This window comes from Giraffa tippelskirchi, chromosome 7 (genome assembly GCF_054371585.1).
Source record: "Giraffa tippelskirchi isolate mGirTip1 chromosome 7, T2T-mGirTip1v1.2.pri, whole genome shotgun sequence".
Lineage (NCBI taxonomy): Eukaryota > Metazoa > Chordata > Mammalia > Artiodactyla > Giraffidae > Giraffa > Giraffa tippelskirchi.
The window spans coordinates 34,215,259-34,239,639 of NC_137281.1; the positions used below are offsets into that span (position 1 = coordinate 34,215,259).

At 38.9% G+C, this 24,381-nt stretch overlaps 1 protein-coding gene across 5 annotated transcripts in view; it reads right to left on the reverse strand.

The window, feature by feature from the left end:
* The window catches only part of LOC145514266 (uncharacterized), a 718,708-nt gene that overhangs the window by 198,923 nt on the left and 495,404 nt on the right, over positions 1 to 24,381 (reverse strand). The window contains exon 5 of one of the 5 annotated variants that reach the window (XR_014060004.1): positions 4,971 to 5,103. The exons of the other annotated variants lie outside the window; for them this stretch is intronic. The gene's annotated coding sequence lies outside the window, so the exon portion shown is untranslated. Of the gene's footprint in view, positions 1 to 4,970; positions 5,104 to 24,381 lie in introns of those variants that run through there. 5 annotated transcript variants of the gene reach the window in all.

Genomic DNA, 24,381 nt, shown 5'->3' on the forward strand with positions numbered 1-24,381 from the left:
ACAGCTCTTTTTGGGGATCGTAAGCAATTGACAAAAGAAACAGACACATTTCTTATAACATACTTTCCTCTTAAAATCGTGTGCTCTGTTGAGCAGTTGAGAACAAATCATAATACTATCATTTCTCAAATATTTAATCAAAGCATCCAAGGAATTACTCTCAATGCTTTCCTGACCTGAGATGTTTTGGCCAGATTATACAATTTCAGAAAACACTTAAAAAAACTACGACCAGATAGTAAAAAAGGAGTAACATTATTGACCACTTGTATCTATCTCATGGGAAAGAACTCTTGATTTTTTAAAAAGTTCTTCATTTTACACTTTAAAAAATGTCTGTTTTGTATAGCACTTGACTTCACTCTAGTTTTATATCATCTTGTTATTGGTGATATCCATATCTTTTATTTGACTCATCTCACATTTTAATATTTACCCTGTTTTAACAATATGTGAGCATTGGGTGGAAGTGTGGTTCTTCCCCACTTCACAAGTTTGTTCCATGTGTTAGGAGCTCCTCTGGCTTCTCTCCTCCTACCCCCGACTGGGTCCTTTTCTTGTGGAAAAGACTGATTGAATCAGGAGCTTGGAAAGATAAACTGGGTGTGCATAATTCATCCCCTTGCTGTTTCCTCTCTTCTTCTGAATTCAAGCTTCTTGCAGAAATCACATTTTATATTCTGCCCCTTTGGGGTTGGATCTGTCCTAGACCAGGGTTGTGTGGGACTGGGCAGTAAGTCTGTTTAATACTAAGTTTCACTATTTGAAAGACATTCTTCCTAGAGATGTTAGCTGTATTATGTAATACTAGCTTGCTCTTGTTGCAAAGATTGTATTTTTGTCCCTATCCATGTTATTCCTTCATCTTGTAATTAAGTTGGTAACAAATGACAAAAAGGAAGATGGTATTTATATATTAGATCACTCAAAAAACCTGAAAGGAGAAATCAGAGAAACAAGTATTCACAAGCAAAATAGGAGAATTTCCTCTTTGTATAAACATCAGATTTTCAGAAAGAGTCCTATGGAAAAGGAAAATATAGGTCAGTAATCCCATGAGAAAAAAACAAACATTTATCCTGCTGTATTTTGGAACATCTGTTTCTCATTTAACCCCTCAAAATGAGTCCCAAGTGGCATGGCGTGGGGAGGGGGGGCAGAGAAAAGGGCACTCAGAAAATAAAGGTATAAGATAAAGAAATGAGATGATTCAAGACCAAATGGGGAGGAAAGGCTATAGATTTGCCATATTTTGTGTTCAAGACAAAAACATGCTCTGGAAACCACCAGGTTATGAAATAAATAAAAGAAAACAGTGTTTATTTGTCTCCACCATATAGATTATGACCGCATTGCATGTATCTGTCCGATTATCATGCTGCTTCTTCCTGGTTAGTGTTAATTCTTCAGGTCCAAAGACTCTCTTTTAAAAGGATAAAGATATGTCTCCTCCAACAGACATGTAAGCTAAGAGTTTCATCCATTGACTCCTGGAAGAATATTTTAATTCTAAGCAGAAACCTTTTTAAATAACTGTTAGACTTTTAAAATGCTTGAGGAATCCAGTTATACTGAGAAAATAAATTGGAATAAATGACTTTTTTACTACACAAATGGATATGGATTTCATGATTTTCGAAAGCTTGGCTCCCTAGACCCTCAAAGATTCTCTACTATAGAGCAGTTTTAATCTGGGGTCTATCGATCTATGGAGGGTTGATAGGTGGGCTTCAGGTGGCCTATTAGTCCCTTGAATCATATCTGATACTTTATATGAATTTGTGTGGTTGCATTTATGAATTTTCCTGAGAATATTTTGTCAGGAATTTGACACATATTACAAAATTAAAAAGAAAAAAATGAACTTGAAAATAAAGTAGTTAATTGCCACTGTTATGAACCCACTGAGCCTACTGCTACTAAGCCCACTATGTATCTAAAGTCCTGTAAAATATTAAGTAATCCAAGTTATTACATAAAATATGAGACTGATTTGCAACTCTCTATCAGAATTCATTGACAGACTCACACCAATGGTATTGATTTTTATCTATAAACAAATAAGTCTTTCCTATGTTCAAAAAAGTTTCCTGTTCTATCTACATGGTAAGTTGTAATTATTTAATATCATAATTCCAAAGCAAAATCACATAATTTTCTTCTTTGATTCCATCAGGTAACTGGCTATGATTAGAAAACTGAAGAGCAGCTACTATACACATCTTGGAATTTTTGACAATTATTTAAATGTTAATTATGAAAATTAACAATCCAAATGTCTCAACTATGAATTGCAGATTTGGCATGCATTGTTCTCCCATAGGTTTAAGGATTTGCTTGGGGCAGAAGGAGAGTGAAATTGCCTATTATTTCAAGAATATAGACTTGGAAGGATAGCTTTTCTTGTTCCCAGGAAAGCAGTGTCTGGCATACTCACTTCTCTAAGCTTCAGTGAGAATAAAATTTAAAAGGAAGTGAGCTTCAAATCCCAGGCTTCCAGTTATAATAGCAATAACCACTTACATACTCTCCTTTCATAAATAGCAATTCATGTAAACCATCAGGACTGTGTTTGACACATAGAACAGAGCCAACATGCAATCAGTAGCAGATTTTTTTCTTGTTATTGCTATTAATAGATCATTCTCACAAAAATTATACTGATTATTTAGTATTAAGTCTCATTTTATAAATGAAAAAACTGAGATTTAGGAATCTTAAGTAACTTAAAATAAAGCACAAAATTGAAAAGTGTTAAAGTCAGGATGTAAGCCTAGGCTGAAAGAAAAGTAGCTTTAAGAAGAAGAGAAGTGAAGACTGAGGTTTGAACACCTGAGGTTGGAGATGACTATTGGACATCCAGGTACTGATGTTGAATAGATGACTATTCCCAGAATTCATGAAATTAAGTTGGAGACACAGACTTAGGAAATATTTCACATAGGTTGCGATGGAAGGGAAATAGTTGAAATCTGAAAAAAAAAAAAAAAAAAGAAGAAGAAGAAGAAGAAGGAAGAGATTAAGAGAAGATGACCGAAGGACTTTTCAGGTAGACCTGTAGCTAAGACTCGGCCAATGCAGGGGACCGGTGTTTGATCCCTTGTCAGGAACTAGATCCCACATGTGACAACCAAGAGGCTACATGTTGCAAGTAAAAGATCCTACATACCACAACGAATATCGAAGATTCCAACTGCCACCACTGAGACTCGGCACAGCCAAATAAGTAAATTAATTAAAATTAGTTTTAAAAAAAAGAGATGACCAACAGCACAGTATCGGCAGATGCCAACAATGCTGACAGAAGACTATCTCATATGCCATTTAAGTAGGAAAAACTTCGGAGATGTAAGAGAATGAACAAGTTAACCTAGTATCAGAGATGCCAAAGGAAATGACAATTTGAAGAACGACTTCAATAGCATCTGGTGCCACAGAGAAGTCTTAGGGAACAGAACTGAATGGAGACACCTGAAACTGGCAAACAGATCATTTCCAGAGGAATTCTAGTGGACTAGCTGAGGGAGAAAGCATATTGCAGTTGATTTAAAAGAAAAATAGACAACTGCGTTGAGAATACTATTTGTAGTAGGAGCTCGTTAATGACGCAAAGGAAAGAGATTGGGGAGGAAAAGAGATGGAAAATACCCTCTCCAAACTTATTTTTCCCCTCACAGAAAGAGAAATGGACTTCAGAGTATCCATAAACTGGAGGAGAAGCAGATGAGAGAAGAAATTTAAAGGGCATAAGAGGATGAATCATCAACCAATAAAGCTTACATAGGAGACTCAAGGGATAAGTTCAAGAGCACAGGAAGGCAGATTAGCCTCTGTCCAGAGACAGAGGGCGCTTTCTCAGAGGGTGGAGAGTGATACTACAGAAATAGAAAAGTCCATGATGTGGCAGCTGGCAGGTCCCTGCTGTACAAGCTCCATTTCTGAGAAGGAAGAAGTCAGTACTTTGGCTGAAAGCACTAGAAGAGCAAGTTGGAAGGGAGTGATTAAAATCTGGAATGGATGCTTTGGACACATGAGAGGTAGCTGACCAGACATCTATGAAGAATTGTCGAATAACCCTTAGGGTGCATCTCAGGAGAAAGAAAGGAAATCTGCAAAAGTGAGTAATTCCCTCTCAAAGCACAGCAGGCCACATGTAAGCACTGAAAAAGCAGAGAGATGTCATACTGGTTATTTAGTACTCAAAACCATCCTGACGGAAAGCATGATTATTTCCCCTTTGCACATGGAGAAACAGATGCTTTACCTGGTGATGCAAACCGCAATTGACCAAGTTGAGTTCTGACCTCACGCCCTTCGCTATATCCACACTCATTGCATGGGTGGTCATCCACCATGTGAACTTACACCAGCGGTTTCCAGCAAGAGTGCTCAGCTTGCATAAAAATAAATATTTACGTTGAAATAGGGATTTCAATAACTATATGTTCCCAGGAAAAGGCTGGCTCTAAGGACAGTGGAAATGTCATGCACTTTAGAAAATTTGCACATGTGTGTCTCTCTCTGTATGTAGGTGTGTTTTAATTCTTTTGTGAAAAATACATCTAACATACTGGAGCTTGCTTTGTCATCAATAAGGACTCCTTTTTCTCAGGTGGTTATGGGGGCATTGACCATCTCTGTTTATTTGTAAAGAACAAAGAAAGGAATATCTTGGGTTTTAATCATCATTTTGTGGTTAAATCCCAACCTAATGGATTACAAGTACTTTTGTCTCTCAAATCATCCCATCTGATTCATTTTAAAATAATCTCAGAAATGGATTTTTAATTAGGAAAAGATAGACTGTAATGCAACTTTGTTAAAAAGAATCGGAAAAAAAAGTTGATGGTTTCTTTAAATATCAAAAATATAGTTGAAGTATTTTGGGCCATAATGGGCCTCTGACATGCTTAGGGTTAGTGTGTTGGCAGGATATGTGGTGTTAGCTGTTACAATAAACAATCCCCAAATTTCAATTGTCCAAATTTATTTCCTGCCCACATGAGAAGGACTAGCTCTTCTCATGGCTCTTCTCCAGGGGTGATTCATGCATCCAGGCTCTTCCTGCGTACTGTCCATTCCATATGGCCTCCACAGTTGACACTGAATGGAATGAAAAGGCATAGAAGAGCACATGGATAAGTTTATGGCCAAGTTTTTTACTGGAATGCAGTACTTCTCCCATCTCATTGGTCAGAACATAATTATATGACCCCAATCTAACTGAGAGTGAGGCTTGGAAATGCAATCATCCTCTATGCCAAGGAAAATAAATAAGACTGATGTGCACCTATGTCATTTTATTAAGCAAACTACTAGCCACGTTTTCACTCTATTGATGGTGTGCCAAGTTGCTTCAGTCCTGTCTGATTCTTTGTGAACCAGGGACTGTAACCTGCTAGGCTCCTCTGTCCATGGGATTCTCCAGGCAAGAATACTTGAGTGGGTTGCCATGGCTTCCTCCAGGGATCTTCCTGAGCCAGGGATCAAATCCATGTCTCTTGTGTCTTCTGCATTGGCAGATGGGTTCTTTACCACTAGCACCACCAGGGAAGCCCATGGTAAACATGAGCAAAATTTAAAGCTATACAAAATATCTAACATTTCTGAGTGATTTTGTGCACTAAGTGGAATGACTGATGATCGATGACTTAGCTTCACCTCTCTTACCTATAAATTATTACTTTATATTTTAACTTAGAGTGGACAGTGAGAAACAGATGTGAGAAGAAAACTAATGTTTACTGAGAATCAGAATGAGGGGAAAAAAAGTCTCAGAAAGGGTAATGAATAATTCAAGGCTATTAAGAAACAGAATGTGGGTTCCATCATAGACTTGAGGAATCCAGCCGCTTTCCATGGAATCACAAGCACTAGGAGGTTTTTTTCAAGTTTAAGTAACACACACAAGTTAAATTTTGCTTTAAGGAATATTCTTAAAGCCTTCAAGCATCCTCTCTTCCATGCCCAGAATGCTCTTTGCTTAGATGCATCTCGTTCATCAAGTCTTAACTAAGAAAGACTCGCTGAGAGGATTAATCTTTTAACTCTAAGTACCTGACTCACTTTAGTTTCTTTTTCTCTTCCGGTACCCTTTTTGCCTATTTACATCGAGGTGTAATTTTAAAGTGAGAAAGCACCACTAAGGAAAAAATCACGTCTTCTCCACCTGGATAAAAGTAGGGATGGTGTCAATATCATTCATTCATTCGTCTATTCCCAGCATTTCTCACAGTAGGTAGCATTTTGTAGATGCTTGAAAAATAAAGGAATTAATGAATTGGTGTGTCAACAGGTTTAATACAGTCTTCTGGAACACAGTATTTTTCAATAATTGTACTATAATTGCCAGTTAGGAAATCAACGTTTGGAAAAGTTAAGTAGTTTGTCTTGGGTATACACCTGGTAAATAATGACTTTCTGATTCAAAAGCCTGGGATTTTCTGCTATGCAACATGGACAAAAATATTTATTCTGGTTTTCGTGATCTCTTTATAAGGGTATGATAAGTCCTAGATCACTAATATGTTTGTTTATTAGCAGTAAATATGCCCAGACTGAGATGGTTCTATGTGCTACTTCAACCTTAGCTTTCATGCTAAAACTACAAATGTAATTTGTTTGATATTTAAATTTCAATTTTAAATGGAGCCATTTTGGGAAACACAATTTATCTAGCACACAGCTTGCTGCCACACATTAAACTAGGTGCTTTAGGTATCTTTGTAAATCCTTACAATAGCCTTTTGTGATCATTTTAAAGATGAAAAAACTAAGGCTCAGATAATCTAACTTTGTGATCTTTGAAAATACACAGGGTGCAATGCAGCTAGGATTCAAGCCTAGGTCTGCATCCAGAAGCCATAATTTTTATGATATATAAGTATAGACTGTCTTTGGATCCCTGCAACTATCTCTGATATCCACAAGGCTGAAAGGTTTTGTTGGCATTTAGTGATTTAAGTCTGACATAGCAGAGACTTTTACCCAAATCTTCACATGCACGAAGACAAACACATCTTGGGAGGCAGAGAAAGATTCATTATCCATTTCCCCTTTTGTGTTTCTTCTCAGAAAGCTTCTATTTGTGTTCTCACTATTTGACAAGCACGGGTAGCTGTGTGTGTTTCTATATGATTGTTTGGTGTTTATTGTATTTTTAACTCTTAAGGTGTGAAATATACAATATGTGAAAGTAAAGTGATAGTCACTCAGTCATATCTGACTCTTTATGACCCCATAGACTATAGCCCACCAGGCTCCTCTGTTCATGGGATTTCCCAGGTAAGAATATTGCAGTAGGTTGCCATTTCCCTCTCCAGGAGATCTTCCCGACCCAAGGATCGAACCTGGGTCTTCTGTACTGCAGGCAGATTCTTTATTGAGACACCAGGGAAGACCTATAGATTTTTCCAAATACTGTTACTGAAACCTTTAAAGAAATATAGGAAAACAGAACCATTTTCCATTTTCCTCTTGCATTTAGAGTTGTATGTTAGATGGGTGGTCCTAATAACATATGAGTCATTCTTGTGACCAAGAACCTGAAAATCATGAGGAATTAAAAATCAAAAGACTGCAGCTCATGTCCCAAAGGAAAAGGCTACAGTGAGACTTCTTGGAGTTAACAATGATTTATTTTACTCAAGTGCGTCTCCGCTTCTTTTTGTAGCAGTTTCTCTTCTAAAGTGGTTGCATACAAACACCACAGATAAGAGATTCAGCATCTCATCCTCTGATGCCCTCTTCTCCTTCTGTCCTCAATCTTTCCCAGCATCAGGGACTTTTCCCATGAGTCAGCTGTTCGCATCAGATGACCAAAATACTGGAGTTTCAGCTTCAGCATCAGCCCTTCCAGCATATATTCAGGGTTGATTTTCCTTAAGATTGACTGGTTTGATTTCCTTGCTGTCCAAGGGACTCTCAGGAGTCTTCTCCAGCACCACAATTCAAAGGCATCAATTGTTCGGCACTCTTCCTTCTTTATAGTCCAGCTCTCATAACCGTATGTGACCACTGGGAAAACTATAGCCTTAGTTTGTCAGCAGAATAATGCATCTGCTTTTTAACACACTGTCTAGGTTTATCAAAGCTTTTCCGCCAAGAAGCAAACATTTCTGATTTCATGGCTGCAGTCATCAACTGCACTGATTTTAGAGCACAAGAAGAGGAAATCTGTCACTATTTCCACCTTTTCCCCCTCTATTTACCATGCAGTAATGGGGCTGGATGCCATAATCTTAGTTTTTTTAAATATTCAGCTTTAAACCACCTCTTTCACTTAGTTTTTTTAATATTCAGTTTTAAACCACCTCTTTCACTTTCCTCCTTTACCCTCATCAAGAGGCTCTTTAGTTCCTCTTTGCTTTCTGCCATTAGAGTGGTATCATCTTGCATATCTGAGATTGTTGATGCTTCTCCCACCTATCTTGCTTCCAGCTTGTAACTCATTCAGCCCAGCATTTCTCGTGATGTGCTCAGTATATAGGTTAAACAAAAAGGATGACAGCAGATGGACCTGTCATATTCCTTTCTCAATTTTGAACCAATCAGTTGTTCCATACAGGGTTCTAACTGTAAGCATAGGCATTGTAAGCACAGGCATTTTAAATTCTTTGTTTTTTAAAAAACATTTGTATTGCAGGTCTTCCCTGGTGGTCCAGTGGTTAAGAATTCACCTTGCAATGCAGGGGAATTGGGTTTGATCCCTAATCAGGGAATTAAGATCCCACTTGCCTCAAGGCAACAAAGCCCACAAGCCACTAGAGAGTTCAGATGCCGCAACAAAAGATCCCATGTGACACAACAAAGATACCACATGCTGCAAACTAAGACCCAACCCAGCTAAACTAAATAGAGAAATATTTTTAAAAAGAAAGAAAGAAAACATGTGTATTACATTTTTAGGGTAAGATCTAAACTGTGTCTGCTCACCCATTTGGCTGGGTTTTCCCTGTTACTAGAATGCATTTATTGAATACACTTATTAAACTATTATTTCATTAGTACCTAGTTCACAGACTTCTACTATAAATGCTATGCTTGAGGTGGGCTCTAAGAATAAAATAAAATTTCTGCCTGGAGAAGTTCACTATTTAATAGGGACACAAGAACAGGTTGGTGAACAAACAGATCGTCATGATTTTTCACATAGAAGCCACTTTAAGTTAAATCAAGACAGTGTAATGTGGTCTAGGGATGAATCTTGGGTCTGACATTATTTCTCCGTGATCTTGGGCAAGTAATTAAAACTCGCTGTGCCTCTCTGAAGCACCTTCCACAGAGCAGGCAAAGGGTATTTTTCATTGATGTTAGTCTTGGTCCCTTGACCTGCTTTGGGTAAAGTACTGTTAGGAGACATAACATGAGCAGAGGCTCGAAATGCACTGTGCTTGCCTTGGCCTCTCACACTTTTGCCATCTGTCCTGAGCAGAACATGACTCAGGTGGCTGCAGATGCAAGGTGAATGAACAAATAGGTAGAGTAAGTCTGAAACCAGCTGCAGCCTAGACCCAAACCCCAGAGCGTCAGGGGGTATGCAGATTTCTGAGCAATAAAATGTAAGCTCCTGCTATAAGCCATGGAGATCTTGAGGTTGGAGGTTACACATCAAACGGTGATGAATAACCTGATACATCAATATAAGAAAACAATATTTTCAAATGAATAGAGGTGACTGGTTCTCTGTTTTCCTCCATTAGCTTTCTGATGCTTACATGTTTAGAAAGTGACATTTTTGCAGCCTTTAGTCAATATCAGTGTGAGATCTTACTGATGCTGTCTGAGAGGCACAAGATGATATTCAGCATGTGCAAAATAGATAGTTATCTAGCATCCCCAGAATTGTCAGAGCACATTTAGGAGAGAAGATTTTTAAAGAAACGTTTGAAAATCTAGACCTGGATCATTAAAATTTTATGAATAAGTTTTATTCCAATTTGGGAACCATGTCTAACACTTCAGAGATGAAGATCTTTCTGTGAACATGGGTCCTGTATTAATTAACTGCCTCTAGGAAGCTTTCTCTTACTATTTGGAAAGTTTTAATAAAATCAAGAAGAAACAGAGTACCTGTACTGATTATTGGAGAAGAATATTCTCCTGGACACAGTCATTTTTGTTTGTTTAAATTTTTTAAACTATGCAACCTAACATGCCTGAGAAGTCCTTAGTGTGTACCAACCAAAAGTCAGAGAAATTGTGTCATTTCTCCTTCAGTCTTACTCTCTTCCTTCTCCTATTATCCATGCACATAATCAAACATTGGGAGAATTTTTAGAAAGGAGAGAGAGGGAGAGATGAAACAACCCCAAAGGTCAAAAATCAATGATCCTTTTACAGATGGGACTCCTGGGAAACCCACATACTTTGCTTTTAGCCAGGGTCTCAGACTGTTTCTTGAATACTTGGTTTTTGATGATATAAATCAATAATTTCTTTAAGGAAGTCCTCTAGGGACCTAGGGAAGCTACCTTTGAAATATCAAATAATCTCTGCCAGTACTGGAAGGGCTTCTAAGCATATTCTGTGATTGTGCATTGCCATTTATCAGGCAAAAAATAAATTTCAAGAATAATGACTTTCACTTTAAGATAGACTACCTTATCTAGTTGCAAAGGGGCGAAAAACTGTAGGTCAAAACAGGTTTAACCAAAAGTCAAACCATATGGTTGATGTGGTAAGTTACCTGAACATAAATCAGAGCACAGTATTCCAAACTATTTTTACAGAATCTATTTGGCAACAGTGAGTGGCATTTAAGGCACAGTAAAGCAGCAAGCTACAAAATTAACAAATATGCATGCCACAACCCCCTTTTAAAAAAGTATAATTAGACAGAGGAAGGGTTATTAAGACGGAAATAATATTAACCGAGGTTATCTGCGGGTATAGAATTAAGAATGATTTTCATTTCCTGCTTTGCGCTCTTTGTTCCTCATCAAATGTTCTATAATGAATATGTATATCTTTGTAATTAGACAGTATAAGTGCTACTTTTTGAAAAGTTATCCCTAAACAAAGTTTTCTAAATTTCATGACTATTGACATCGCTGTTGGTCAGTGGCTCAGTCACGTCAGACCCCATGGATCGTAGCGCGCCAGGCCACTCTGTCCTCCACCATCTCCTGGAGTTTGCTCAGATTCATGTCCATTGAGTTGGTGATGCCATCCAACCATCTCATCCTCTGCCACCCCCTTCTCCCCTTGCCCTCAATCTTTCCCAGGATCAAGGTCTTTCCCAGTGAGTCAGCACTTCGCATCAGGTGGCCAAAGTATTGGAGTTTCAGCTTCAGCACAGTCTTTCCAATGAATATTTAGGGCTGATTTACTTTAGGATTGACAGGTTTGATCTTGCAGTCCAACGGACTCTTAAGAGTCTTCTCCAGCACCATAGTTCCATAGCACTAATTCTTCGGTGCTCAACCTTGTTTATGGTCCAACTCTCACATCCACACACAACTACTGGAAAAACCATAGCTTTGACTCTATGAACTTTTGTTGGCATTGACACTGGGAAGTGGATGATTCCTTATTGTGAGGGACAGCCTGTGCACTGTGTCTAGCAGCATTTCTGGCCTCTACTCATTACAGATCAATAGAACACTATCCCATTCCCCAACACCCACACACACACACACACACATTTGTGACATCCAGAAATGTCACCAACAGCACTAGATGTCCAGAGAGAGAGTGGGACAAAGTGATCCCCAGTTGAGAATTGCTACCTTAAAATACCCATACATGAATGAAATTCAAAAGTCCTGAAAAGTTGACCCTAAACTAAAATAAAGAACTGTTACTAACGATTATGTATTTCTGATCTCTTAGTTAAAGGCATTACATTCAGTCTCCTTGATGATTCTGAGAATGAGGCAGTCTTCAACAGGCACAAACCAGCCTTTGTGGCTCTATTTTTCTTCCCCATTTGAGTTCACTGCTATTCTTCAGAGAGCCCATATGATGTTGTAATGCCTTTTGCAAACCAAAGATACTCCCATAGGGCAGTAGGGCATAAAGATGTGGAGGTGGAGGCCACAAGTGCATGGACAACTAGGCTCTCCTCCTTGAGCATTTAATTACCTACAAACATAACTCCTCCATCACATAGAGTAGTTACTTGCTCAAGATTTCACAGCTAGATATGAATTCTGATTATTATCCAATTATGTAACCAAATGAGGTCGTCTTCTCCATTTCCATCTCCTTAAGTGAAAGACACATATATTAAATGCTGTGCTGCCCACCACGTAAGGACACTATGAGTTGTACCCAAGTGTATCCTTGGAATTCTTCCTGGCAAACTTCAAGGCACGGAAGATATATCAAGGAGGATTATGAACAGCAATATTAGTTTTACTTTATGGTAGAGGCATTTCTGCCTCCACAGCTAGGAGAATATGTAGAACTTCAGCTTGGTTGCATGTACAGAATTAGGAAACTGGGTGAGAAAACAGATTGCCAGTCACTGTTCTGGATAAACCTACATGTTCTGTTCAAAGAAATGTTGGAGTTAAAGGTCCAAAATGAACAAATTTTCCTTAGTGGTACTTTTTGCAAATAAATGAGAATATGGGAAAATGTACAACAGGGACCTGCAAATTGAAAAATACCACACATTACACTGGCTAAACAAACAGTGGTGGGAGGCCGAGGTTTCTAAAACTTAACACGTTAAGACACTTGTTAACTCATTTCTGCTCTAAAAATGTATTGAAACAATTTGTTTGGCCAATCAAGCTACTGTTATTATAATGAGTAACCATCAGATCCAATTAAATTATAGTTATAATACCACCCTGCATTTTAAGACCTTATATCAGTGCTTTATGCTCTTACGATATTTTTTTATTCTTAGAACAATTCTGTGAAGTACTCAGGGCGGTTCGGTTGCCAGCATTTCAGTGCTTATTCGTGACAGATATACATCAGGGAAGCACACATCTGACATTTATGTCCTTCTGCACTGTCTTTCCCTCTGCACTTGCCATTGGCTGGGCAAGGACATTCAAACACAGGTTTGTAATACCCCAGGGCTTACTACTTATGTAAAGTGATGTTACAAATCTCAGCACAGTGAGCTGCATCCACTTGGCTGCATGTCACTAACAGTCTCGCTGGTATTACCTTCACAGACCATGAGGAAAATTTAAGCAAGTTTTTCACATCTTGGTAAATGAAGCAGAACATTCTTGGGGTGAGGTTCAGTGAAAGGTCATAAAGTGTGACACAGAAAGCTAGTTCTAGATCGGGCTCTGGACCTGTTTTCTTTCCTCCATCAGAAAATCCTCGCTGTCAAGGCTTCCATGTGTGTTGTTTACTCTGTCTGGAGCCCCATTCAGCCCCCATCTCTGATCCCCCTCACCCCTGTTCCCTTTCACCTACATAACATCGGCACAGCATCACGGTTCTGTTTTGCAGGCTTTCCTGGACATTCCCCAGCTGAACTCGCAGGCCCGTGTTATGTGTCCTATCTCCGTACACTGGTCTCTTCTTTTCATAATATGTATAACCCTCTAATGAAATTGCTGGTCATTTCATCTTCCAGAACAAAAGAATGAAGACTATCTTGTTTTCAGTGTCTGTGCAAAATGATAGACTTTTAATGTAGACACGTGAATGGCTCCAACCCACATCCTAGTCTACTTCATTATCTGACTTTCTGTATTTGTTCGAGCTTGCTGTTTAGAATAACACCTCCAAAACCTAGCAGTTTGAGACAACAATTATTCACTTAGTTCAGGCTCACTGTGGGTCTACTTATGATCATCCTGGTCTGGACTGGCTCTTCTCATCCCTACTGGAATCCCTCGTAGGTGAGCAGATTCCTCCCAGGCTAGTTGCAAGGTTCCCAAGAGCAACAGAGGAAGGAAGACCTCGATGAGCAAGTTGTCAAGTCTCTGTTTGCACCAGAGATGTCCCATGGGTCACAGTGGGTCATGTGACCCAGAAAATCCAAGTGAGAAGAATTACCCAAGGATGTGTCAACAATGAGACGTGAACAAACTAGACATCAGCACCACAGTCTCACTACATTTTCATTTCTCAATAAATCTAATATCTGATTGTTACAGATACTTCTGAGTCTGCTAACATGAGAACTTTTTTACCTTGCTAACAATAAACACAACTATGACTTGCTCATTAATCAAATGATTCACTCTTGAGAGAAGTAGTGACAGAGAAGATGAGAGGAAATAGAGAGTTTGAGGCTGCCTGCTAAATATACTATGCATCTCCTCTTAAGCCATTCTCCAGGAGCAGAGAGAACTCACTTTACAAGATTTTAAAATAGAGTTGTTTGCACTATCAAAGCAAAAATATGTACATTACTTGAAGTATGTTGATTCTCTCATTCTCTTTTACTTGCCTCAGCCTCTTTCCTTAACCCCTGACTATATAAACTTGTGACAATAAAGAGAGCATTTCCAGTTGTGGCTTCTCGGTCACAAATATCCAACACAACTTGTCTGCTAAAGCTGATTAAAAATAAAAGTGTGTCATTTTAACTGGCTCCCTCCCTTCCTCCACGCATCCTAAATCCCTTTCATTATCCAGCTTTCCTTTCCCAAGAAATTACAGGGGGTATTTACAGCCTTAAGCCTCTTAAGCAACTTCAACTGACCACGTTAGCCTGCGTTCCCAAGTTTATTTCAGAGAAGCCCCTGAAACGTAGAAGGATGTGTTTACTAGAATGTGGCTCCCTGGGGATGAGCCAGGCACATCTGTAATTCTAAGGAGAGTGTAATGAGGAAAAACTGGTGGCATCCTGAATGGCTCACAGCTGTTCTGGAAGCTGATAAATAAGATGCTCGACAGGAGATCCCTAATTGGAGCCAGTTTTTCTTAAGTAGATCCACAATGTGGTGCAAGACTGGGTGTTGGAACGCTGATAGTCTTGTTCACATGTAACTTAGTTTGTCTTGTAAACAGTTCCAATTTCAAACGGTATTGCCTTCTTTGTTCAAACAGGAAAAAAAAAATGTTCACTTTGTTCAATTTTTTTCACGCTAATTAGAGGCAAACTAGCATTACTCTTTTTGGTGTGTTTCTCTACAAAACCTCCCCCAGCTGGGAGCCTGTCTTCTCCTTTCCTTCTTTCTCTTTTTTGCTGTTTCCCTTTCTTCCTCCCCTCCCTCCTTCTTTCCTTTTCTTTCTTTCTCTCCCTCCTGTTTTTCTCTGCTTTCTTTCCTCCTTTCAGTCCTTCCTGTTATCGGAGGTACCAGTTCTTCTTTGCTAGGACCAAAAGCATTCAATTCTTTTTTGCCTTTCAGACTTCGGTCACCTATCCTTGATTCTGGAATTTACTTACTTGATTTTAGGGGCCTTATGGCCTTTTAAAAAGAGTATCTGTAATATTCTAATTTTCTTATCTAAGAAATGGACAAATAATTTCTAGAAGGTAACAGATTTCCTATGCAGGGAAAAACTTTAATGGATTCCTCCTGAAATTGTGTTACTACAAAATCAACTGGAAGTAGCTTTCCTTTTCTAGGTGACAAGCCTCCTTTGCAACTGAGTAAGAGCAAGCATTGCCCTCTGGAAATTGCCCTCAGGCTCTACCACCCACCCTTTGTTGTTGCTTAGTTGCTAAATTGGATCCCATTCTTTGGGATCCAGGAGGCTCCACAGTCCATGGGGATTTTCCAGGCAAGAATACTGGAATGGGTTGCCATTTCTTATTCCAGGGATTCTTCCCAATCCAGGGATCGATCCTGTGTCCCCTGCTTGGCAGGTGGATTCTTTCCCTAACCTGGATCTTGCCATTAGTACCATCCTCCAGCAGAGAGATGTTAGAAACTGGCTATAGTTAAAATAATAAACAATAAGGTGACCAGAAAAGTGGATACAGACTATATATAAAAAAAAAAAAAAAAACTAACACACTATGTAAAACTCACCATTCTCTTGCTTCTTGATGTTCAAGGAGTGTGAGAGAAGGGGACAAAAAATCCAGAACTTTACTGACAGCATACATGCTTTCCTTCCACAAATGGAGACTTTTACTAGTTCCCATTTTAACAAAGTAAGAAATCCCTCCCAGCATACGATGTTTTGCTTTTAAAAATAGATTGCCATGGCAATATTTTTTGCTTTTCATTATGGGGTGGTATCCACCCATTTTATCCAGAGCATTTCAACCCCTCACTTTTGCTAATGAGATACAGACTAAATCCCAACATCAAAACATCATCTGACAACAAACATTGCTTCAACCCTCTGGGCCATATTGTCTTCCCATAAACATAGTTATTAGAATGATGGTACTTTCACACCTTAACCGCTCTCCAGTGCTTCATGATTGGGTGGGAGTGGGGATTCCATTCTTCTACAGGTTTACTGGTTTTCAGAATGTGGAGGCAGAATTAAGTCTCCATGAGCAGGTAACTAAGTGAGATTAACTTAGCTACAAGTCTTGAACTAAGTGAGAATTCATGAAAGATAAGAATAGCATCCTTTTGACACTGATTCCTTTTTCTCAAGTTCCCATGTGAAATAGTGTATGGAAAGGTCAAGTAAACGAAGACTATCTTTGAAGCAGCAAGAAAACCTACACGTTCATCCACTCACCAATTGTCAAAGCATCATTTGTGGTGCAGACACCACTAAATGCTAAAGATAGAGAAATGAAAAAGACACTGCCTTGCCCTCAAAACCTACACAGTCCTGTGAACTCTAGCCTGGAAACTAAAGTCAGAGGAGAAAAGAAAACGCCATCAAGTGCAGTTAAATCATCTTAATGGTTCCTCTGAGAGTAGCTCCTTCTGATTTGGGAGGTGAGTTCTTTCATGGACAGCCAGAAATTTTAAGCAGGAAGTACCTTATACCCCTGTCACCATACTTCATCCCCAGGGAACCACATTAGATATTTACTTAGATCAATCCATCTTAAATATTTATCCAAACTGATGAAGACTTCCCTGCCACCTGGCTCAGTTCCATGGGAAAATGTTTACACCTCCTATAAGGTCTTGCTAGATGGAAAAACACAGAGTTCTGGCTCCTGATGACTTTGGCATAATATCTTAGGAAAGATCACATTTCCAAAGATCATTGTGGACTGAGGGACAGCAAGCTCAAACACTGGCTTAGACAGAGCCAACTGCCAACCTACTGATACATGGAAGCTCAGATATGTTTAGAAAAATGTTTCTGATGAAAATAAGGTTGTAGTCATGACAGTCAAGGGATGAGAGAACAGCCATAGAGGCAGGAGCTGTAAAATCCCTCTGCTCCATCAATCATTAGCCACAAACAGAATATCCTCCCCGTCTCTTAAGGTTAGAGATTTTCCTTGACATATTCTTCGCAACTAAAAAAGAAAAATGTTATAGTTGGATTTAGAGGAGTCAGTGCTCTTTGGCAGATTATTTTTAATAAAAACATTGCTTCATCTCTAAAATGAGAAAAAAGATACTAGACTGCTTAGCCCACAATGTGTGTGTGTGTGTGTGTGTGTGTGTGTGTCCGCGCGCATGCACGCGCTAAGTGGCTTCAGTCAGGTCTGACTCTGTGCGGCCCTATGGACTGCAGCCCGCCAGGTTCATCTGTCCATGGGATTCTCCAGGCAAGAATACTGGAGTGAGATCTCCTCCAGGGGATCTTCCTGATCCAGGGATGAAACCCAGTTTTCTCCTGTCTCCTGCATTAGCAGGCAGGTTCTTTACCACTAGCGCCACCTAGTGTACACCTGGTACACACCATTGTGTGTACCCCACAATGAATAAGGCTCAAATAAAACCGTCAGCCTGATACATATTTGGTGGTTACTATATATCAGGTGAACAATTTCTTTTAACACTATCTAGAGATCTATGATATACACATTCCTATTATTCTCATCATAAATGAGGAAGCTGAAGCTAATAGAGAATAAGTAACACGCATAAAGTTAACCGCTAATAAGTGGCAAAATATATATTAGAATGCTATGATTTATGAAGTTGCATGAATCGGTTACATGAGGGCCACATTCTGCCTTTAATGAAACAATGAAGTAAATGTTGGCTCCACTTTCATTTTAACATCCTCTGATGAGTTAAAATTAAAACAAGAACACAAGGGCATTTATTATTAATTACATAGTCATTCATTTTTCATTTGGGTAGACATCATCAAAAGCCAAGTTGTGACTTTCTTATGCACTCATTTTTTATACTGTGTTTATAACTCTTTTAATAATGCAAATATTTATTAAGGGCATCCCTGGAGAATCAAAGGTGCTCAGCGAAGGGATTTCTAAATATCACGATCCACTGCCGGGTAGAAACACCAGGATACTTCTACTGTTTAAAGGGTCAGAGCCACGGGGTCTGTCAAAAGGGTCACTTGGCACAAAAACAAGGCAGAAGGTTATCCCATTTCTGGAATAAAGTAGCAGCAGGTATAATCTTCACCAACAGAGAGAGAGGAGGCATGAGGGTAATCTCTTCAGGGTGAGCAAAACTACATCACAGGCCAGAAATGGCACCAAAGACAATTATTATACAGTGGACCCGAACACAGTAAAAATTCAGCTTTTTCAAGGATTATTTTCCACACCAACAAATTACTTCAATTTTCATAAACATTTGAGGGTTTCCTATATATAAAGCATCCTATAAGGTCCCTGATAGCTCAGTTGGTAAAGAATCTGCCTGCAATGCAGGAGACCCTGGTTCAGTTCCTGTGTCGGGAAAATCCTCTGGAGAAAGGATAGAGGCTACCCACTCCAGCATTCTTGGGCTTCCCCGTGACTCAGCTGGTAAAGAATCCACCTGCAATATGGGAGACCTGGGTTCGATCCCTGGGTTGGGAAGAACCCCTGGAGAAGGGAAAGGCTACCCACTCCAGTATTCTGGCCTGGAGAATTCCATGGACTATATAGTCCATGGGGTTGCAGAGTCAGACACGACTGAGCGACTTTCACTTTCACTTTCATAAGGTCCTAGAGACTTTAAAAAAAACACACATGTAGCCTTCTGCAAAAATCTTAGCCTAGTGATAAAAGTAGGCACAGTTCAGTTTATGGAAGGAGTTGTGTACTCTGCTAAAGATTTGGGACTTCATCCTGGAAGAAATGTTTGTTAAGCATCATAGAGGACATTTTTTACAGTATGTAAATATCTGGTAGCAAAATAAAAAACAGAATGGAGTGTGCCAGGTTAGACATATGGAATCCCCTTAGGAAATCACTGCAAAAGCCTGACCAAAACGTCATGAGGATGGCCCTGCAGCAGCAGCCACAGGGATGCAGAAGACTCAGTAGAGTTGAGATACTTTTGAGGTTAAACACAGCTAGAATTCATGACTGACATGAGATACAAAATAGAAAAACACGTTTAGAATGCCTGTAAGTGTTCTGTTTCAGGTGCCTGGAAAAATGTTGCATCAATTTTTTAAAAGATGGAGATAAACAAAGAAGAAGGGACTTCCCTGGTGGGCCTATGGCTGTGACTCTGTGTCCCCAATGCAGGGGACTTGGGTTTGATCCCTGGTCGGGGAACTAGGTCCCACAAGCCACAACTAGAAGATTTGTCATGCTGCAACTATAATAAGATCTGGCCCAGCCAAATAAATAAATCAACTAAAATATTTTTTAAAAAAAGAATGGAGAAAAACAGTAAATGGCTGGTTATTGAGAAAGATGTTGAACTTCACATTGGACTTGACTTCGATGTGCCTGGGGAAATCCATAAAAAGATACTCTGCAGATATTTTAGTCTAACATAATAACTGTGAATATTTGGATGTAGCAAGTCATAAATTGTTCCAAAAATCCATTCCTTTAATATTTTATCTAATTATTGTTCTAACTTTCATGAGCCTTATTAGCAAGAGGCCCACAGCTTACCTCTTAAGCCTCCTCTACTCTTTTAAATCCTCTAAGATATTTGAGAACTAAGGCCAAAGGAGGTCAACTAGAATCCCACATGCAGAGCAAAGGATATGGTTCGTTCACCACACTTTGTTTCTCATGGCTGCATGAGTTCCCAGTCCCTCTTGGCCTGAGAAATGAGATTTTCCCACTGCCATAAAAGAGTTCTCTGAACAAACCTGCAAGATGATTCCTCTTCCTCAAAGCTAAGCTTGTCAAAGGCTAATGGAGGCTGGGACTTCAAAAAAACAAACATTAAAAGACTTTCAATGTGCTCTAACATTCTCTACTTACTTCTCTCCAAGTCCAGCTGCACCAGGGTGACTCATTCCCAAAGAAGTTACCACACTAGCTTCCCATTGGGTCAAAACTGCCCTCCTCCAGGACCTTGGTACCTTGAGCTGTTCCAGGTGATCCAGTCTATGTATCCCATGTCCTCCTGATGGTCCTCCTTTTGCTTGACCATCATCTAGGTTGGAGCTATCCTTATTAACAGAGAAGCAAGAGCTCACCCTCAAGTCCAGAGAAGAGAGGGTGGCCTCTCAACCTCTTACCTCCAAAAAGTTAGTAAGACTGTTTCACAGCTTTGTATATCTAGAGTTACAGAGAGAAATATCCATGATCAAGTTAAAAAAAAAAAAAAATTCTGGATTCAACTGTAGTTACATGACAAGGATTCCATATATCATTTTTGTCATGAAGAGAGAGTAGACTCATAGTAGGAAAATCGTATACATTTACACAATTGACATAGATCAGATGCTGTTTCCCCTTTGAACAGAGGAGCATTCTGTACAACTGGCTCCTAACCATTTGTTTATTCTCCTGTTATTTCTGCCAATGGACTTGCTGGCTAAAGGAGACTGTGGTTTCCCAAGTATGAGCCCGAAAAGGATGCTCACCACTTCTGTTCCCTTGTAGCCCAGCCCCCTCATCACACAATACATATATTGAGCAACCAGGGAAACAAAGATGCTCTTTAACTGAGCAGCTCTCATATTCCAGGCACTGTCCTCAACAGTCTGAAGTTGATAATAAAAAGGCTTCTAAGGGATGTTTGTGCTTAAGCAGTAGAAGCCGGCTAGGTTAAGAACGAGGCACACCCTTTCCAAAAACTACCTGGATTTTGAGAACTACGGCAGCTTCAGTCTATCTTTCAAGAAAATATCCTTATGGTGTGGACAGTACAGTAATTCTTCACAGAAAAGTGGAAAATAGGCTTGTTAAATGCAGAATGTGTCTCGAAGGAATACTTCTTAGTGAGGGCTTTGGATTCTAAAACTACAGAGATAAAGCACTGCAAAATAAAATTTCTGGACAGGGTTAGCATACAATATTAACATTTGACATTTAAAGACTAAAACCCTTTCTTTCAGTAAATACTCCATAAATCTCCCAGGCAAATCATCTCCATTTCCTGGATCTTCTTAATTGACACTCAGCTTTTCTACGAAGCTGTGTCTATGACTGTGGACCCTCTGCGAGCATGGGCCTTCCATTCAAGTAATACCTTCTGTGTTGACGCTAATCTGTCTTTAACAAAGCAACAAATTCCTATTTAAAACTATTTAGCTAAATACTCCAGAGATCAAATATAATTTCCTTTATAGTTGCTCTCATACTGTCACAATTCTAATTATGACACCGTTGGGAATACTCGCTTTCTTAAAAAATGTAAAATGCAGCATAAAAATTTATGAAGCAAATTATTGCAGGTATAACTGTTCAAGGGTGTAGTGGTCTCTTTGTAACTCAGTTTCCTCGACCAGTGCCCTTTTACACTTCATTTTATGGTCAATGTGATGCCTCATTGAAAAAAGAATATTAAAAATAATTTATTAAGGTTAAATTGCTTCTTCAGAAGGCACGATTTTATCTTTCTCATTTTACAAGAATCCTGTTTTAATTTGCTTCCTATGCCATGCCTAGCATGAATTTAAGGATTTAATGGAGTACGGATTGAAGGCTGATATTGATAAAATGATTAATTTTATATTTGAAGGATTGGTTTGTTTGATTTAGGAGAAAATTTCAATGGTCCATTATCCCTGGACACTATTTAGGCCCAATGGTAATTCTCATTCATCTCCTATCTACTGTGAATATGAAAAGACATCTTTGTGATTACTCTTGATATATTAAAAGTTAACACTGGATAGAAATGGGCTTCCCTGGTGGCTCAGATGGTAAAGAATCTGCCTGCAATGCAGGAGATCGGGGTTTGATCCCTGGGTCAGGAAGACCCACTGGAGTAAGGGAATGGCTACCCACTCCAGTATTCTTGCCTGAGAATTCCATGGACAGAGGTGCCTGGTGGGCTACAGTCTATGGGGTCACGAAGAGTTGGACACAACTGAGTGACTAATGCTTTCACTTTTACTCTGGATAGAAATACTGTTGCCCATTCCACAAAGAGAAAACAGATGCTTTTCATAACAAAGCTAATTCTTTAAAGTATTAATACCTTAAAATATAGTTCTCTGAGTATACATAACCGTGTTGGCCGTGTAGTCAGTCAACGTTGCTTATTAATCACAAGTGTCCTATGTATTGTCTGCTACTTTCTGAGGATAGTTAATGTGCTCTGCAATTGAAACGTTTTATTTGAGTTCTTTCGCGCATCCAAGTGGTTACATTCAAACACATGACAACACTGGAACAGCTTTAGTGCTTGAAATAAAACTTAATGAGATTTTATTTCAGGCTTTATTAAAAATGATTGACAAAATTAAGAGAAACAAGGTTGACGAAATGATGGCAAAGTGCATACTACAAGCACACAAAGACATAAGGTGTGTTTCTGTTGTTTTGCCTTGACATAAGCTAAAGTATATGAATAATTTGAGGCAATTTTATAATGACCTAGAATCAGTATGATATATATATATATATAAACAACTGAATCACTTTGCTGTACACCTTAAACACTATAAATCAACTATATTTCAATTTTTTTGAAAAAATTGTAAACAAAAAAAAAGAAAGCATAAGGGAACCCAATCTAGAAGGGTTTAAACAGATGGCCTCTAAATCCCACAGAAAGCAAAATGGATGTAGAAAACAAATGATAAAACTGGCCCAGCATTCAGATAAAGGAAATTTCATTTGAAAGTCCTTCCCAATTCTAAATTTTATTTTCAGATTGAGTGTTATCACAGAGAAAACAGTTCAACAAGGAAGGTAAATTAGTTATGCACATTAGGGGAATTATTTAATAGGCATTGAAGATTCAATAGATATGTAGAGAGAGAGAGCCCGATTAAGACAGAGAGAGAAATAAGATAGGGAGAGGGACAGAAAAGAAGAGGATATTTTACATGCCAAGCAGTGAGTCCCTGCCTTTGAAGATGTTTATAATCTACTAGGGACATAAAACGAGAATATATGAACTACAATGCACTGTCCTAAGTGCTCTGATGGGGAAATTTAGGGTGAAACGAGAGCACATGGACTGATACCCCACAGACGGCCAGTGTAATCACAAACAGATCTTAAGAGAAGTTCACATCTAAACTAAAACTGAAAGGATGAGTTGGAGTCAACCAGAAAGGGGAAAAGGAGGGAAGAGCGCTTCACACACATGTGAAAGTCAGGGAGCAACCAGCTAAAATGCATCTTTGATAAACTGTGGCATTATGGTTGAATCAGAGAGTGGAGGCAAGAAAGGCAAGAGATAAGATCAAGGAAGAAAGAAAGCATGTTCTTATGAAACCAACAAACCGTATTCAATAGCTTGGACATTATTTTGAAGGTTATGATGAGCCATTCAAAGATTAGAGTAGAGCATTACCCCTGTTTCTTTTCCAAAGAATTTCCTTGTTGGAATGCAAAGCGTGGATTGGAAGAAACTAGAGGTGGAAGGCAAGTCTTAAAAGACACAAAGATGAATCTGAAGTCTGGTAACAGGATACAGGCAAGAGACTGATGGTGATCTAGAAGAATCATGTCACTGTGAATATTCAAAAAAGATTTGAAAATATATAGGAAATAGAATGGACAGAACTCAGTGAAGTTTGTGGTAAGATATTAAGGATGAAGTCCAAGTTTCTTGACTGTGTAAATGGAAGACCACCAGATCACCCTCTGCATCCAGCATGGCTGGAGGAAGACCTATTTTCTAGGACAGTTAATGTGCTCAATAATTGACATGTTTTGTTTGAGGTCTTTTGTGCATCCAGGTAGGCCCATAATCAGTGGGCAGCTGGAGGTACACATATGAAACTCATTACAGAGATCTGGGCAGGAAATAATGACTCAGAGATGACCAAAATCAATAGTCAAGAAAAATCAGAGAGTCTGCAGACTGGGATGGGAAGTTAGCTAAGTGCAGATGATTGAGGAACCATACATGAGGCAGCCGATTCCAGTTATTTGGAAAAAAAGCATTTCTTTTTTAAATGATGTTCCCTATAGAAGAGGTTCTCTACACATCAAATCTAAAAGTAAATATTTTGGCTCAATTTATGCATTGGTCTAATTAGTGATGATGAGTCTTGAGAAAAATCTCTTTTTGAGGGGAAGGG